We start from the raw sequence: 12650 nt of genomic DNA, 5'->3' as shown, positions 1-12650 counted from the left end.
GTCGACAATAATTAGGTTGACATTGGGAAGGTCGCTAGTGAAACGGACGATGTTCTTGATAAAAGTGTACAGGCACTGAAACATTGAAAAACCAACCCACCAACCTCTCTCCTCATGTGCCTTTCTTAGAATATATAAACCTCTGCCACCCTAATAATTGCTTCAGTGTCCTGTCCCCTGATGCAACTATCCATATTAACCATGTACTTGCCCTAAACTGTCTTGTGATGTAATTCGTTATGTGTTTTTGCTCATAACTATTCTCTGTAAAGCGCTGTGGAATTTGTGTGCTCTATACAAGAACCTGTTAATAAATAAATAATAAATAAATTAAAGTAACTGACATCTGTCTTTTATTGTAAGTCTGGGAGTGCCACCGCTGACAAACACTTGTATATACTGTGTATACATACATACATATATACACCTCTTGGTTACTGTTTCCAAATGTAAAGCATAACCTGATACGTTGGCACTATATATATATATATATATATATATATATATATGTGACTGTTATTAAACCTATATATCAATATTTTATGTTTGAACACTAAATTTAGCTAAATTGTATTATAGTTTGTGGCGTACTATCATACTCTACTTGCTGAACAAACATTGCATTTTACTGTTCCTTTTTGTAACACATTAAAATTCCTTATAGCAAAAGACTCCTGGCTAGAACCATGAATGGTTCTCCATTCATGGTTCTCCAGTCTGGAGAGTGCCCCCTCCAGACTCCTAGAACCCACATGAAAGGAGGCTGATAATCCCCAGCAGCATGACATACACAACCAAAGAAGGGGTTCCAGCCAGGACTGGATGTTAATGTCACGTATTTGGCTCAGGCTCACGTCATATCCCGGAACCCTTTTTTTTGTTATATGCAACCACAATTGGAAGATATATTTTCTGATTGTAATAAATATGGCAAAGCAGCTGGGGGGTCACTGTTCTATTTATGTGCTAAAAATATCAGTACATTATATTCACCCAGAGACACATTATTTTACAGAATAGGTGTTATGGGCATATGCTTTGTTTGCCATGGCATAACTACCATAGGTGCAAGGGGTGCAGCTGCTATGGGGCCCAGAGCCCATCTTTACTGTTTAAGTAATATTTTACACACATTTGCTAAATAGGGGGCCCTTAAAAACCTTTGCTATGGGGCCTACGAATATCTAGGTACGACCCTGTTTGTTTGTTCTGTGTATGCCATCATGCAACTTGAATGAAAGTCTAACTACGTGCACTGAATATCTTTCTAGCTTTATTAAGTGCTTTCAGCAAAGTGTTTATATTAAGAAGTGATGCTTTGTTGGCCTGGGGTAAGTGTGAGTTTTCAGAATTATTATCCTCTAGAACAGGGCTGGCCAAACCGGTCCTTGAGATCTACCAATGGTCCACATTTTTCAAATCACCTACAGTAGCTGGTGCACAGCTGTAGTCATCATTACTAAAGGGGTGTTCACACGGTGCCATTTTGCTTGCGATTTGATCCCAATTGGATTGGGATCAAACTGGGATCAAATCAGGGTTCAAATCAAATGGCAAGCAAATAGGACTATATAGTACAGATCTGTACTATATAGTCTTGCCAGCACAGTCTATTTTTATTTTCGATGACACAGGGCCACGTACAAGGATCAAATTGCCATTGAATGTGGTTCAGAAACATTGAGGACGGGTTTGGCCACCCCTGTTCTATATGGTGCTAAATAAATGATAAGTCGAATCTGATTGGTTGCTGTGAGCAACATCTCTCACTTCTAAAAACCCCCAGTTGAGAATATCTACCCCAAACAAGGGTTGCAAGGGGTGCAGCTGCTAACGGCCCAGAGCTGAAGGGGGCCCATCTTTGCTGTCTAAGTAATATGTTTTAAATTTGTACATTTATCACCATCAGTTGCTAAATAGGGGGCCCTTACAAACTTTTGCTACGGGGCCTAAGAATATCTAGGAACGCCACTGACTCCAAATTTTCTATCTGATTACAGCTGCTGATTCACAAAGCAGATAGCTATTCACAGATTTAGGGAATACTCTGGGGAAGATTTATTAATCTTGGAGAAGAGATAAACTGGAGATAAAGCAGAGAAAAGGTAAAAGGAGATAAAGCACCAGCTGTGTTTGAAAAAGACAGTTGGGAGCTGATTGGCTGGTGCTTTATCTCCTTTTACCTTTTCTCCGCTTTATCTCCAGTTTATCTCTTCTCCAAGCTTAATAAATCTGCCCCAAAATACCTTTGCATGATACTATAAAAACTTGGCTGAAAAGCAGAGAGAGCAGCTTGAATGAAAACCAACATTTATAGTAAACACAGCCAGATGGCATATACTAGTTAACATACTAAACTCATCTGGATGTGGGTAAGCACTTTAATTAAACTTTGTTATACCGAATTGAAAATAATAACATTGGCATCATGAAACCTTATTTTATTTATATTTTTCAATATTAATGATTTTATGCTCCTATGTCTTTAATGCCTAAATAAATGCTGAAATCCAGCTGACTCATTTGCATGATACATGCTCATAGAATGTTTGAACACTCTTCTGTTCATCTGCAAAGCAGCTGAATCAGCCTATTTGCCAGCGCTTGGGACTTCTCCAGAGTCTGGTAATGATCTTTCTGCTTTCTGTGACTCATCTCTCTCTTTTGGGAAAGAGGGGTGAGGTCTAAGGAAAGATGGGTGTGAGAGAGCGTTCCAAAGATACATAAAATATAAAACTAAGAAAAGATAATGAAGTCAGATCCTCTATCTTTTGACTGATTATATCATTAACTCTGGCTCATGTACTCATTCATGCACTGTGATATTTTTGGTGACAAGTCATTAATATGTTTGATTTATATTTATATATATATATAAGAAGTCCAAAAGACCGGCACATAACACTGCAAATCAGCTGGGTGCCCACACTATAAGATTTAAACCATCAGGATTTGGTGGTGCGGCACTCCCCGCATATTAACCAGACATGAGACCGGTTTGAAACGGTTTGAAGGTTTTTATGCAAATAAAATCAGCTGTGTATTTGGCATATCCTAGAGGATAATTAGTTATACTCAATGTAACATTGCGTTTCAGTCCAATCATGGACCTTCGTCAGGAGTTTCACAGCCAGGGCATCAAATACAAGGGCACAGCAAGGACCACACAGCAGGTTCCTACAGCTGTGTGGTCCTTGCTGTGCCCTTGTATTTGATGCCCCGGCTGTGAAACTCTTGAGGAAGGTCCATGATTGGACTGAAACGCAATGTTACGTTGAGTATAACTAATTATCCTCTATGATATGCCAAATACACAGCTGATTTTATTTGCATAAAAACCTGGAGAGTGCGTCCTTCTTCCTGTATATACATGAATTTGCTTGCTTATTCTGGATGACACCCTAGGAGTTGCATCTTGTTGGATGGAGTGCGATCCTGTACCACAAAGATATATATATATATATATGTATGCCTGAGACGGCACTCCCAACTGATGGTGCAAACAAGTCTCGCCAAGAGACTTGGTGTCCTCCGAGCTGGGTAGCCAACAATGGCAGCCAGATATATGCCAGTATTCATATGCGGCGGCACTCGGACAAAAAACACAGAAGCAGGTAGGTGTACCAACGTTTCGGGACAGCGTTGCCCTTTTATCTTACCTGCTTCTGTGTTTTTTTTGTCCGAGTGCCGCCGCACACGAATACTGGTATATATATATATATATATATATATGTATGTGGACGGTTTGCTCGGCACTCAGGTACTCCAATGTACGGTATTATGTTGCCGGGTGCCTTCCCCAGGGGGATAGATACATGCAGGGTGACGGGCGGCACTCTCGGTCCTTAAATAGCGTGAGATGTCTGGAAAGAAAGTCTCACAGCCAAGTGTAGATACAACGTTTCGATATTTAATCGTCTTCAGGTACCTGAAGACGATTAAATATCGAAACGTTGTATCTACGCTATTTAAGGACCGAGAGTGCCGCCCGTCACCCTGCATGTATATATATATATATATATATATATATATATACCCAGTGAGGGTGCTGTACTCCAATAATACTTCTCTTAGGCAGGTAAATCCATAATTTTATTAAAGCAACGTTTCAAAGCCACTTGGGCTTTGTCATCAGGCTAAAAACAACAAAACAAGGGAAACATACCTTAAGTAGACACCCAGTGAACAGAACGCTATCTGGAGGCGGAAGCCAAACCGGCAGCGCAAGTCTGGCTCCCGGCTCCGGATAGCATTCTGTTTACGGGTGTCTACTTAAGGTAGGCACACGAAAAGGTTGACACAAGTTTTTCATGATATTTTTAAACCAACTTGTTCTTACTTCATGATGCAAGTGGGTATATAGGGAGAATATTATAGTGTGCCCGAAGTGCAGTACACTAATATGGTGCCCATGCTGACAGATGTCAACAGACTAGGATAATATCATAAAATTGTAGTATCAGAGGAGTCTACAGTATCCACATGTGTGTGTTATTGCCACATAAATTACACTTGGTTCTATTCACGGGTTTCAAAATGATATGCGATTCAAAGAGAACATAGAAAACCAGTTTAATTGAATGCACCCATGCTTCCACAAAATAGGTAACTGAAAATTGAATTAAAAGAATTTTCTTGAGTCTGGTACAAAACTGTATATCTAAAGTTAGATGTGTACATATTAATACTAGAGATGTGCGGTGGTTAGTTTTACCAGGATTTACTCGATTCCCACAGCGGGATCCTATTGGCTATCCAAAACATGACAGCCGGTAGCCAATCGGAAAAATCCGAACTTGCGATAATTTGGTGATAAGAACTGAGTAAATCCGAACCTGGACATCTCTAATTAATATCTCTTCTTGAATCTAGTAAAATGCCCTATATTAGGGCTACTGAAGTGAAATACAGTATGAAAATGTTTATGAAGAAAAATAGTGTTAGAAAAAATAAATAAATTCTTTCATTTCTTTTTCTAACAAACTTTATTTTTCTTAATAAACTTTGTTATATTTCGCTTCAGTAACCATAATATAGGGCATTGTTACTAGAATCAAGAAGAGGTATTAAATTTAAAATATAGCAATCTAACTCTAAATATAAGGTACCAGACTCAGGAAATTTCTTTTAACTCTTCTTAATTTCTTTTCATTTCTTTAACTCTTTTAATTCAAAATTCTTTTAACTCAATTTTCTAATAAAGTTTTGGTTTTTACTTACCCATTTTGTGGCAGGATGAGTGCATCCCATTAATCCTGTTTGTTTGTACTCTTTGTTTGAAACTCAATTATTAGCTTTTACTTGTCTATGACACTAAGGGGTAAAATTTACTAAAAGTTTCGAAAAGTGAGATGTTGACCATAGCAACCAATCAGATTCTGGCTAGTATCCTCTAGAACAGGCATGTCCAACGTTGGCCCTCCAGATGTTGTGAAACTGCACATCCCAGCATGCATTGCCACAGTTTTGCTATTAGAGAATGCTAAAACTATTGCAAAGCATGCTGGGATGTGTAGTTTCACAACATCTGGAGGGCCAACGTTGGACATGCCTGCTCTAGAAAGTGCAAGATAGATTACAAGTAGACTCTGATTGGTTGCTATTGGCAACATCTCTTACTTCTATAAATTCACACTTAGTAGATTTACCCATAGGAGTAAGTTTACAAAAGATCATTTATTTTTAGATTTTAAATCAATCTAAAGCTTTGTACACACGGGGGCAATTTCAGCATATATCGCTGGCAATATGGTCGCTGAGCGACCATATTGCCAGCAATTGGAGTGCACGCTCCCGTTTTCAGCCCCTAATGGTCTCTGGTTGGAGGAGCTTGCTCCTCCGACCTGTGACTCCCCCTGCCTCTTCTCCAGGCAGTGTGTCATTTTTATCAGCGACCATCTCTGGTTGCTGATGAAAACGGGACACTTAGCAGTATATTGCCAGCGATCATATTGCTCCATGTGTACGCACCATAAATCAATGTTGTGCTTAAGTGCACAATTACTAACATTTAAAAATCAATATTTAAAAATATCATCTGTCCGTAAATATGCGTTTAGCCCATAAATCACAATAATGTTTTGAAGTTTAAAATCAATCAAAATCAGGCACACATGGCTGGTAATGGCGCCCTTCACCTCACCGCTGAGTGCTCCACCTGGCAGGAAGGCTATATAACGGTCCCGGAATCGGCTCACCGCTGCATGGAGAGATTCTACTCTCCCCTGCTGAGAAATCAGCAGCATAAGGGGACTCAGGCTGTGCAACAGAAATTCAAAATGGCAGCCTTGACTTCCCCACAAGCACAGCCACATGGCACACTACAGGTACCAGATACTGCAGATACAAGCAGGGCTGCCGCTCCCCCCTCCCTTCACAGAACTTATATCAGGACATGGTTACATTCATAAAGGACACCATTGCCGCTATGTTCCAGGAACAAGCTTCCACTTTTAAACAGGCCATGATGATGATTTGAAAGATCATTTGTCCCAGCTTACACAGAGGGTCACCTCTGCTGAATTACAAATAGGGGCCATTCATGATGTACAAAATCTTAAGGCTGACACCTCAGGTTTACAGAAATCTTATCTTGCTGTGCTTAACAAATTAGATGACTTGAAAACAGGTCAAGAAAAAAACTATTTGCGCATAGTAGGACTACCTGAGTCTCTTAAAGGGCCAGCACTCCATCATTTTATAAAAGCCACATAACCTGTTTTGGACTACTCCCCAGAAGTTACTAGTGCACAAAATGAGTTTTCCTTGATCCTATGGCAGGCTCATTTAGGATAACCACAAGTTTGCCCTACTGTATCCAGCACGACTGCTTGTCTTTGAGGGTGATTCCTTCAAAGATTTTTCATCACCTGAAGATACACGGGAGAACTTCCAATTGGACGCGGACTCCTCAGCCACCTCATACTGACCTGTTCTCAGATAGGAAACATCTCATACCTATTTTTCTACTTTTATATGTTCTCTGAGAAATCTACATATTTAGTAATTTATTACCATAGTAGAATGTTCACATGCCCATTACTATAGTAACAATACAGATACATAATTCTGTTGATGTCTTGATAAGTGACAGGCCGGTATTATGCTATTACCCATTACTACATATTATGGTTTACCTACTTTTTCTTTTTTTAATTGATCATTTCCCCATATTTAGTTTATAGTAGGGATCGGCAGCCGTCCAGCTAGTTATTGTGTTGTTTTGTATGCTGCTGCATTTATTGCAATGCAAAATACTTGTACAAAAGTGCTACTTATAGCATCTAGATCAGGCATTCCCAACCACGGTCCTCAAGGCACACCAACAGTGCAGGTTTTAGTGATATCCAGGCTTCAGCACAGATGGTTTAATTAGAATCCCTCAGATACTAATTAAGTCACCTGTGCTCAAGCCTGGATATCTACAAAACCTGCTTTGTTGGTGTGCCTTGAGGACCGTGGTTGGGAATGCCTGATCTAGATGCTAAGAAAGGATCACTCCTTCATTGCTAGTTTGATTTTTCTTTTCTTATGTTTGCCGTTTTGTTTGGGGGAAGGGATATGGGGGAGGGAATCGAGACTTGATGCTCAATTTATTAACGGTTACCATATGTTTCAGATGATATGTCTGCTGTAAAGGTTTGCTTGAGGAACGTGGGCAGAATCAACTTCAGAATTAAGAGAAAGAAGCTCCTTTTGTACCTTAGTTCTGCTCCAGGAGATGCATCAGACAGACGTTGGGGGCAATGGGTTTTGCTGTTGAGGCCAGAGGGGTGGCCATACTTACTCGTAAGACTTAAAGGCGTAAAGACCAGTAAGTGTTTTGTAGACCCTGGGGGCGTTATGTGGTAGCGGAGATCTCCATACATAAGGGACAATATATTTTTTGTAACCTGTATGCCCCCAATACATACCCCAAGAAGATTTTTTTTTAGCAAATTACTGTCTAAACTATACCCTTACGATGATTTCTGCTTGATAGTGGGAGGAGATTTTTATTTGGTGACTCTTCCTTCCACGGATGTCCCTAAAAGACCCCACAGCCTATTCTTGGAGTTAAATACTTCTCAAACCAACTTCACATGGTTGACTGGTTTTAAACCCAATGGAGAGGGATTATACATGTCTTTCAGCCACACATGGCAAACTTTCAAGTATTGATTACCTGCTCCACTTGATTAGATTTTTTAATAAACTGCTCAATGCGGGCACTGCATTGAGCACCGCGGTCCGGCTCTGGTGGTACCCCGTCCTGTGTGGTTCTTTAGTTAGCTCTCCTCTTGCACTCTCCCTGCCTCAAAGGACACGTTGTCCCATGTAAGGCCTGGCGGCATCGGGGTTGGAGTCGGCATAACCAGCTCCTTTGAATGCGGATGTTATAGGTGAAGTCTAGCACCGCATGTGTCCGTCGACCGCGAGGAGAGGCAACAGTCAGGGGTCACGATTGGCGGTGCCTCCCAGAGTCCTAACAGCCCATCTGTCTTTCTTACCAATCTGTGATCTGGTTTACCTTAGAAACTGCCCTTGATATAGGGACACACCGTCAGTGGCGATTCCCATCCTACATGGATGCCTCAAAAACATTTAGGATTTCCCTATAGGTTATCGGCCCTCATATTTAAGAATTGTCCCCATAGATTTCACATCCATTTAAACTTTCAATACGGTCTATTAAATATCTAGGCATTCATTTATTTGGAAATGTTTTCCAGGTTTATTACTTGAATTATGCCCTTATTGTCGCTGAAATTTTGAGGATGCTTGATGTATGGAGATCTCTTCCACTGTCCCTTTTGGGGAGAGTAGCTGTTTTGCAGTCTATAGTATTTCCTAAACTGTCTGATGTATTCAGATGCTCCCTATTAGACTGTCAAGTTTAGATATACAGAAAGTTACTAGAACCTCTTTTCTTTCCTGTGGCAGGGCAAGAAACCGCGTATCTCTAGACATAAATTATATCTTAGAAATGTGGATGGGTCTGGGTATACCTAATATTATGGCCTTTAATGAATCGGTATTTATGAGTTATATACTAGATCGATTTCAAGGTGCCACCCACTATACATATAAATCTCCGGAGGATGATTTGGTGTTGCCATTTTCCTTGGCGGGCCTACAGTACTTCACGTTCCGCGAGCGGAATTGCTGCAGCAAGTTCAGGATAATATTCTGTTTATGGATACCTACTCCGCATGGCTGAGTATTAATAAATCCTTGGGTCGTATTCATCAGAACACTAAATTTGCTCCTTTTTGGGGAATCCCTGAATTCACTCCAGGGTTGTCAGATTCTGGCTACACCCAATAGAAGAAACAGGGAATCATGGCTGTCAAAGATGTCTTTGATCCAGGAGGCCAGTTGTTGACCTTTCAGGATTTGTCAGTTAAATTGTCTTTACCTAATAAAGATTTTTTCATGTACCTTCAGGTGAGGCACTATATACAAACTCGCCCTAGCCCCATGATTAGGACTGATAACTACGATCCGTTGCAATCTATATTCATATTAAGTTCCACAGGTCCTTATAAACTTAGATACTTATACCCAGATCTTCTTCCCTCTACTTTTGAAGCAGTGTGGTCAGCCATGGTGCCTAGGTGGCTAGTGGATATTCCATCTGCCACTTCTGCTATGGTGTTGCATAAACATATGGAAAAAACTTTAAATGTTTTGCATTCTGCTGTGCTACAAGAAGTCCATAAAAAGACATTTCACCAGGCTTATATTTCCAGGCTCAGAGGAAATATTTTGTACCAGGTTGATATGGGTATATATTTGAACATTCTTTCACCATATGTGGGATTGTGGGAAAATTAGGAGGTTTTGGGACAAAGTAAAGATGTTTATTAATAAAATATGTAACCTATGTTTAGACAAAGATCTCTAGGCAATGCTATGTGCAAATTTTTCTAATTGGAATCTCCATGGGTGGAAAATTAAACTTTTTTCCATGTTTGACTGTTTATTTATTTATTTAGTTTCTTATCTAGTGCAACATATTCCGTTGCACTTTACAATTGGAAACATCGGTGATTAAACAAACTGGTTAGATACAAACCAACATGGAGGTAGGAGGGCCCTGCTTACAATCTATAATATATATGTTACGGTGACTATGGATAAAAAGATTATTTTAAGGAATTGGATCTCCCCCTTCTCCACCCCTTTTTGCAAGAAGTCAAATTACCCTTAACACAATTGATTGATTTCGAAAGGAGTTGCCCCGGTGGAGGAGGGTGTTAAGAAGTTCCATGCTAAATGGGGACCATATATAAATTCACTGCACGCTGCTGCCCAGTTGCATGTTATGAAACCTTTTGAGGGCACCTATGGTATCTACTTAGGTCTATATCAGGTACTTAAGTTGCATCAAGCCTCGATCGTGGGTGCGACGAGGGAAGGGAGGGATACGTAGTTGTAATTGTCATGGGGTTTGATGCATAGGATATTTGTTAGCTATGCTTCACACGATACCAGTTATATTTGTGAAGACCATTGAAGGAGATATTATGTTTCAAGCTATGGTATCAGAATTACCTCTGATAACTGATAATTGCTTTAATGCGAGGCAAATGCATTCAGCTTATAGTAAGAAAAGTATACTTTCTTGTTACTCTGGCTGTAAAGCTGTGTCTCGAAAATTTCCATGACTTTGTAAAGATGTATACAATTTTGTTCTGACAAAATCAATAAAAATTGTTTTTTCTAAAAAAAAAAAAAAATCAATAAAAATAAAACTTTGGTAATTTTCCCTCTAGGGCTATATTTACTAAAGCTTCTAATAATGAAAAGAGGTGATGTTTCCCATAGCAACCAATCCGATCCAGTCTGTACTTTCTCAATTGCATCCTAGAAAATTATAGACAGAATTTGATAGGTTGCTATGGGTAACAGCACGTATTTTCATTTTGAGAAGAAAAGTAACTTAGTAAATTTGCCCCCTAGCTTCTGGTTGCTAAGCTTTAGTGCACCTGACAACAGCAGCATTAACCAATGAGACCTTCTCTTGGTATTGTCAAATAAAGCAGATATCTCTGACTTGGCTTTCCCTGTATCCAGAGAACACAACACGGTATCTGGTGGACTTTAAAACATGTTTTCCAACATAAACAGTGTAGCACAGGAAATGTAATACTACACTATACATGACGTTTTAGGCTCTGCATATAAATTATAAACGTTTCCCATTTCCTAACTTTCACCTGAACTTGCAAATTTTAAAAAGTGTTTATTCTGCAATAATGTAGAAAGAAAGCTACAGAAAATGAATCACTCGTTCAATGCAGTATGATGAAGCCCTTGGGGGGGGAAAAACGCACAGAAAAAATGTCATGTGTGGAGTGTTTTGGCAACTTTAGCTGAATGTTAAATTAGCCTTTCAAAATGAAAACATGTTTTCTTACTACAAGACCCCTGGGAGGGATGATTCCAGTCACACAATTCTGTGTTTGGTCATAGCTATTTTATCTAACTTATCTTTGATTTTCCTCAGGCTCGTTGTGTAATCCAAAGGCATCTCATTAAAACAATAGCAATAAACAAGAAAACTCCTACACGTTTCTATCTAGTCATTCCAAAATAATAACTTTACACATGGAAAATAATGATCGCAATTGGACCTTTTGAGAGGTAGTGGGTGAAATTTAATAGGATGAAAGATTCAGAAAGTGAGAGATTTGGTAAAGATCTTCATTTTTTTTAAAGCGGCAATCATTTACACTGCAAAACCAGTTTGATTCTGCAGTGTAAATGATTGCCGCTTTAAAAAACTGGAGAATTCTTCGCAAATCTCTCATTTTCCTAATCTCTCATCCTATTAAATTTCGACCAGAGTATCTTTACAGTTTTACCATGTAACATATATTGGGCCTGATTCAGTATCACTTGCCAAGTGCAGGCGGTTGCTCCTTAGCAAGCGGCTTAACATCACCCAGCTGAACGCCCACCCCCAGTGACGTGGAATCATCTTGGTAGCATGCGAATGGATGTGTATGCTTACTCCCCCATTCACTAATAAAAATCGGTCTAGGCTGACTTTTTTATTGACGAAGACCTGACCAAAGACTGGGAGGGCGGCTGATGTCATGTGATGTCAGCCTCCCGCCCTGTGCAGGCATCAGCCCGCCCGCGTTTCCAGGGGAATGCCCAATGTTTTCATGGGGACGCACACAGGGCAGCCGAGAGGGGGGGGAGCGGGTACTAATTACCCGGGCCCAGGCTTGCTGGAGGGGCCCCACAGGGCCCTGGTCCGACCCCTCCCTTCCCCCTCCGTCCCTCCCGGGTACCAACAGCAGCACACACTTGCACAGCACATGCTGTAGGTGTGTGCTGCTGCTGAGATTACAGTTTTCAGAGTTTTCTTTCACCCTCCTCTAAACATTTTGGGGGCGGGACATAAGTGTGGGAGGTGCCCACACCTCCCACACTTAGGCCACGCCGCCAACATTTTACCAGGGCCCGGCATTCCTCTCGGCTGCCCTGGACGCACATAAAATGCTGGGTATTACCCTGTTGCCGCTTCCTGTATGCCCCTCTCCCTCCCCTACCCGTGTGACAACCTCGGCTAGTGTAATACTCGCCAAATGCTCAGTCCCAAAGACATCAAAACACGGCTGAATTTGCTTCATATATTTTAGTTTCCGAATTTTGAT

At 40.4% G+C, this 12650-nt stretch overlaps 1 protein-coding gene across 1 annotated transcript in view; it reads right to left on the bottom strand.

The window, feature by feature from the left end:
* Positions 1–12650, bottom strand: part of EFEMP1 (EGF-like fibulin extracellular matrix protein 1) — a 53516-nt gene that overhangs the window by 30376 nt on the left and 10490 nt on the right. The gene's annotated exons all lie outside the window — the stretch shown is intronic.

The sequence above is a fragment of the Crinia signifera genome, chromosome 3, assembly GCF_055691185.1.
Source record: "Crinia signifera chromosome 3, ASM5569118v1, whole genome shotgun sequence".
Taxonomy (NCBI): Eukaryota; Metazoa; Chordata; class Amphibia; order Anura; family Myobatrachidae; genus Crinia; species Crinia signifera.
Note: the sequence above shows the minus strand (reverse complement) of the source record. Positions and strands in the feature narration are given on the sequence as shown.